We start from the raw sequence: 6,221 nt of genomic DNA, 5'->3' as shown, positions 1-6,221 counted from the left end.
CACTTTCAGTATTCTCCTCCAACAACACAACTCAAAGGCATCAATTCTTCTACGATCTTCCTTATTCACTGTACAGCTTTCACATTTAGTTAGGTCCATTTAGTTAGGTCCTCTTTCTTTCAACAATTTTTTGTAACTGTCTTTCCAAAATAATTACAGTTCCTGTGTTGGATTAAGTTCTATAGAATTAGTTTTTATTTACTACTGTTATAAATTGAATACTTAAAAAAAATTTTTTTTTAATTGCTGTCAAGTTGAGTCAAACTCATGGAAACTCTATGTATGTATGAGTACAATTGTACTCCATAGGACTTTCAGTAGCAGATTTTTTAGAAATAGGTTGCCAGACCTTTCTTCCAAGGCAGCTCTGGGTGGACTTGAACCTCCAGTCTTTTCGTTAGCAGATGACCAAGTTAAACTTTCTAGTTTACCAGTTAACATCCACGATACTAAGAGCTTTTATGCTGAACAGTTGTCACACCTGGATTATTCTTTGGATAATTTGTCCCCTTCCATTATCTTTCCATTATCTTTCCGTTAATTTTTTTTTGTTGTTGTTTTCTGTTTCTGAGATTCATATTATGTGTATTTTGTGCTTCCTAGATTGTTAGTCTAATTTCTTATCTTGTCTCTGATTTTCTCTTTGCCTTTTAGTGTCTGGGAAATGCATGCAACTATATCTTAAATATCTTTATCTTAATTTAATTCCTGCTATCGTACTTTTATCTTCATGGTCTTTTTAAATCAATATCTGTGTGCATAAGGAGTCCTGGTGTGGCGCTGTCAGCTAATGCATCAGACTGCAAAGTCATTTGAACTGCAAGGTCAGTGGTTCAAGCTCACCAGCTGCTCCTTGGAAACCCTATAGAGGGTCGCTATGGGTCGGAATCAACTCGACAGCAGTTAGCAACAACTGTGTGCATCCATATTTTTTTAATTTCTTGTTTTCTGTATTTTATCTGTTCCTCTGCTTATTTTGATTTTGGTCTTTCTTCAATGCCAGCTGATTCTTAGGTTTCCTTTCATATCTAAGAGCAAGCATCGAAAACTGACTGCAAGCTCCCTCTATGTGCCTTCTTCTGTTAATATAGACTCCACAACAAACATATCAAATGGATACCTAGGGTTTTCATGGGCAAATCCCAAAATGGTAGTATCGATGGGTTTCTCTTTGAATCTACCAGCTTCCTGAGAGGAGAAATCTAAAGTCTGCTGGTTATGTCTCATGTTATATTCCCTGTTCTCTATTCAGTAGACTAACTTTCACTTAATCTTTCTACTTTTGATAAGGTGCTGTGCCTACTCTCACTTTTCCTGACCAAATACTCTCTGGTTCATTGCCTTCACTTGCACTGGATTGGTGGGAGTAGCATAGTCACCTTCATATGTGAGCACAAGATTTGGAAGTCTGATTACTCCTTTTAAAAAACTTTCCATTCATCTTCCTTTTCAGACATTTGTCTTGTGTCTCCAGTTCCTGAGAATTTCTGGAATTCTGCAATACAAATAGGCTCTTTTTATTGGCTTTTTGTCTCTAAGCTTATTTCCAGTTTTCAGAATTATATTCACACCTCTTGTTTCCTATAATTTTCTCCTTTCTTTCTTTGTTCTTGTGCATTTATATTTTAGTTTTTGTTTTTTTTTCTTTCATTTTTCTTTGTCATTTCTCTATTGTCATGTCTGTGGAGCCTGTCATATTTGAAGATAAACGCATGCGTTCATTTTGCCATGTGTAATCAGGAGTTCTAAGTTTAAAACACACATAGTCTCTTATAAGGCATTTTGTCATTTCTGGACATATAGATCTATCTCATTTAATTGTGAAGGCAGCATACCATTAGGCTGGGTGAATATACAACTGGTTTCATGTTCTTGGCAGTTACTAGTAAAGTTGAAGGTCTCATATGATAACTTTTGTTGTTGTTGTTGTTGTCAAGTGCCATCAAGTCAGGTCTGATTCATAGCGACCCTGTATAGGATTTGTGAGGAGCAGCTGGTGGGTTTGAACTGCCAACCTGTGTTTATCGGTTAGCAGTCCAGTACTCATTCTACAGCATCACACCAGGAGACCCATATGCTAATTGTTGTTAAGTGCTGTCGAGTCAGTTCTGACACATAGCAACCCTGTATAGGGTTTCTGAGGAGCAGCTAGTGAGTTTGAATCGCCGACCTTGCAGTTCAAACAGCTTTGCAGTCTGGAGCATTAACCCACAGCACCACACCAGGACTCCCATCTGCTAATAGGCCACTTAGATTTCTTTTTCTATAAACTAGTTTTGCATATATTTTGCTTACTTTTCCATTGGGTTATTTGTATTTTTCATATTGATTTATAAAAACTTCTTATAGTTAATGTTAATTAGCTATTTATTTGTATTGTATTTCTGTAGCAGATAAAAGCAGTTCCAGAATCATAGGAACTGCTTTTATTTGCTAGTAATAAATATGAGTGATTATTAGGGATTTTGTCTCCTAAAGGAAGTCTAGAAGTGGTTTTTGTAGTTATTATTGTGTGTCATCAAGTCAGTTCCAACTCATAGTGACCTATATAGGGTTTCCAGGAGCAGCTGGTGGGTTTGAACTGTAGACCTTGAGGTTAGCAGCCCAAATTGTAACCATTATGCTAACAGAGTTACTTAATTCTCTTAAAAAGCCTCATTGTTATGAGACTAAAATGACTGTGGGCTAACAACTCTGTGTTCCAGGAAGGAAATAGGATGAGTGTTTCAGTCAAGATCCCTGCAAGAAACAGACGGGGTAATTGGATGGAGCATTTATAAAGTTTACTGCATAAAGTATGTCTTAGTTATCTAATATTACTATAATAGAATACTACAAGTGGACGGTTTTAACAACTAGAAATTCATTCTCTCACAGTTCAGGAGATTGGAAGACGAAATTCAGAGTGTTGGCTCATGGGGAAGGCTTTCTCTTTGTTGCTTCTTGAGAAAGGTTTTTGTCTCCTTTAAGCATCAGTAGGCCCAGTATTCCTTGGAGATCTCCATATATCTTGGCATCAAAGCTCTCTTGTATCTAGGAACTTTACAATGTTGAGATCCCAGGTCCAACGGATGCACTCCACTCCCAGATCTTCTGTCTTGGTGGTAGTAAATCCATCTTCTTTGCTCATGTCTCTCTCTCTCCTTTATGTCTTTTAAGATAAAAAGTGTTTCATGTCACACCCTTAGAAATCTCCCTTACATCTCATCAGGATTGTAGTGGCATTCCTGTTGTGGCACTGTAGGATAAGCACAGGGCTGCTAACCTCAAGGTTGGTGGTTCAAATCCACTAAATGCTCCTTGGACACATTATACTGGATCACTATGAGTCAGAACTGACTTGACAGCACTTAACAACAACACCATCCCACCCTTAGTACTATTGTTGGTTTATCACATCAGATCACATCATGGAGAATCATCACATAACACTCAGGCCACTGAGAATCATGGTCCAGTCAAGTAGACACATATTCAATACAGGGCTAATTGTTTAAAAGGATTTGGAGAGGTTGGAGAGAATGAGCAATGTATAGTAAGGAACTCAGAGGTTAGTAACAGTGGGGCCCCATTGCCACTCCTAAATTTGAAAGAATTGTTAGGTGCCACTAAGTAGTTTCAGACTTATGGTGATCCTGTTGTTCTTATTGTTAGATGCTGTTGAGTCGGTTCCGATCCATAGTGATCCTATGTACAACAGAGCAAAACACTGTCCGGTCGCACCATCCTCACAATTGCTGCTACGCTTAAGCTTATTGCTTCTTCCACTGTGCCAATCCATCTTGCTTGGGGATCTCCCTCTTTTTCTCTGTCCCTTCACTTTTGCAAACATGATGTCTTTCTCCTGATAATACATCTGAAGTATGACAGACAAAGCCTGGCCATCCTGGCTTCTAAGGAGCATTCTGGCTCTACTTCTTCCAACACAGATTTGTTTGTTCTTCTGGCAGTCCATGATATTTTTAATATTCTTCTCTGACACCAACATGCAAATGCATCACTTCTTCTGTCGTCTGCCTTATTCATTGTCCAACTTTTACATTCATACGAAGCTATTGAATATACCATGGTTTGCATCAGGTGCACTTCAGTCCTCAAACTTACATCTTTGCTCTTGTACACTTTAAATAAGTTTTATTCAGATTTGTCTAAAGCAATGTGATTTGTTCCAACTTCCCAAATTCTTTTTTTTTTTAAACTGAGAGTTGATAGAGTGAACTATTTAGCTGCGCGTCACTGTAATGGTGTACATTTTCCTTTCTTCTGAAGAAAGAGAGAGAGAGGTTCTTTCCATTCACCCTGAGCTAGAGTGTAGAGTTCTCCAAGTGACCCTCTCACAGAGCCATGACGACTTTTCATGTTCGAGGATCACAGGAACTGATAGTTGATTTCTCCTGGAGAATCTACAGGTTGGGGCTGGGCCTGCTGCTACCGGTGGATGCAATGGGAGGTTAGCTATGTTAAAAACATTCTGAACTTATAGAATGACAAGGGGAAAATATTCATATGTATTATCCAAGGGCCAGTTGTGGAACTTGTGAAATATGCTGTATTAAAAAAAAAAATCACCATTGGTTTTTTGTTTTCTTTTTCAAATGCATTTTTACTATAGCAATATATATACGAAAGAATTGCTATTTCAACAATTTTTACATGTATAACCCAGCCACACCAACCACACTCCACATGTTACACAACCATCACCACTATCCAGTTCCATTTTTTCCTCTCTCTCTTCTTTCCTTTCCTTTTTATTATTTGCAGAAAAGTTACCAATGGTTTGTTCTAATGAGAAAATAGGTATACATTGTTTCCCTTCCAATAAAAGAATGATGAAGAAAAGAAGAAATAAATTTGCTTTTTTTCCCCTTCTTTTTTCCTTCCTTTTCTTTTCCAGTTCCTTCCCTGTCACCCAAGTTAGCAGATGTTTACACCCTCTCCAGTGAATAATTTTTCCTTCCCTGCCATCACTGGTAATCATCATAGAATGTTTAGTTTTAGACTGAAAACCTCTTCTTGACTTTTTACAGTAGTGATCTCATGCAATATTTGTCCTTTGGTGATTGATTAATTTCACTCAGCATAATATTCTTCAAGTTCCTCCATGTCATGTGGTGTTTTGTAGATTCGTCGTTATGATTAATAGTATTCTTTAATGTTCCATTGTGTATATGTACCATAGTTTGTTCAACCATTCAACCATTCCTCTGCTGATGGACATCTAGGCTGTCTCTGTCTTTTTGCTATTGTGAATAATACTGCAATGGACACGGGTGTGCATGTATTTATTCGTGCCAATGTTCTTCTTTATTTAGGATATATACCAAGTAGAGACAGTACTGGTATTTTTATTTTCAACCTTCTGAGAAAGTGTCATACCATTCTCCACAGTGGTTACACCATTTTACAATCTCACCAGCTGTGTAGACAGGGTCCCATAATTTCCATACCCTCTCCAGAATTGGCTGTTTTCTGTAGTTTTGGTTTATTTTTAACTTTGCTACTAATGCTGGGGTTAGATGATACCTTATTATGGTTTTGAACTGCATCTCTCTAATGGCTAGGAGTCCTGGTGTGGTGTTGTGTGGTGATGTACCAGACTGCAAAGCTGTTTGAACTGCAAGGTTGGTGGCTCAAGCTCATCAGCTACTCCTCGGAAACTGTATATAAGGTTGCTCTGGGTTGGAGTCAACTTGACGGTACTTAACAACAACAACAATGACTAGGAGTTCTGGTGTGGTGTTGCAGCATAATGTGCAGGATGCAAGGTTGGTTTGAAATGTAAGGTTGGCAGTTCCAACTCACCAGCCACTCCTTGGAAAGCCTATGTAAGGTCTCTATGAGTTGGAACTGACTCAATGGCAATTAACAACAACAGAAGCTACTGAAGGAGCCCTGGTATCAAAATGGACAATGAGCTGAGTTGCCAACTGCAAGCTCAGTAGTTCGAATCTTCCAGTCACACCACGGGGGACATTTTTGCTCCCCAAAAGTTTTAGAGTGTCAGCAATCTTATATAGGAACACTATGAGTCAGAAATGACTTTATGGCCCACAACCACCACCAATGGTTACTGATCGTGAGCATTTCTTCATATATTTGTTAGCTGCCTGAATGCCTTCTTTAGGGAAGTGTGTTTATATAATCTACCATTTTTTAATTGGATTATTTGTCTTCTTCTTAGTGAGGTGTGTTGTTGTTGCTGTTAGGTGCCATTGAGT

Source organism: Chrysochloris asiatica, unplaced genomic scaffold (assembly GCF_000296735.1).
Source record: "Chrysochloris asiatica unplaced genomic scaffold, ChrAsi1.0 scaffold00134, whole genome shotgun sequence".
NCBI classification, from domain to species: Eukaryota; Metazoa; Chordata; class Mammalia; order Afrosoricida; family Chrysochloridae; genus Chrysochloris; species Chrysochloris asiatica.
This window is presented reverse-complemented; position numbering follows the sequence as displayed.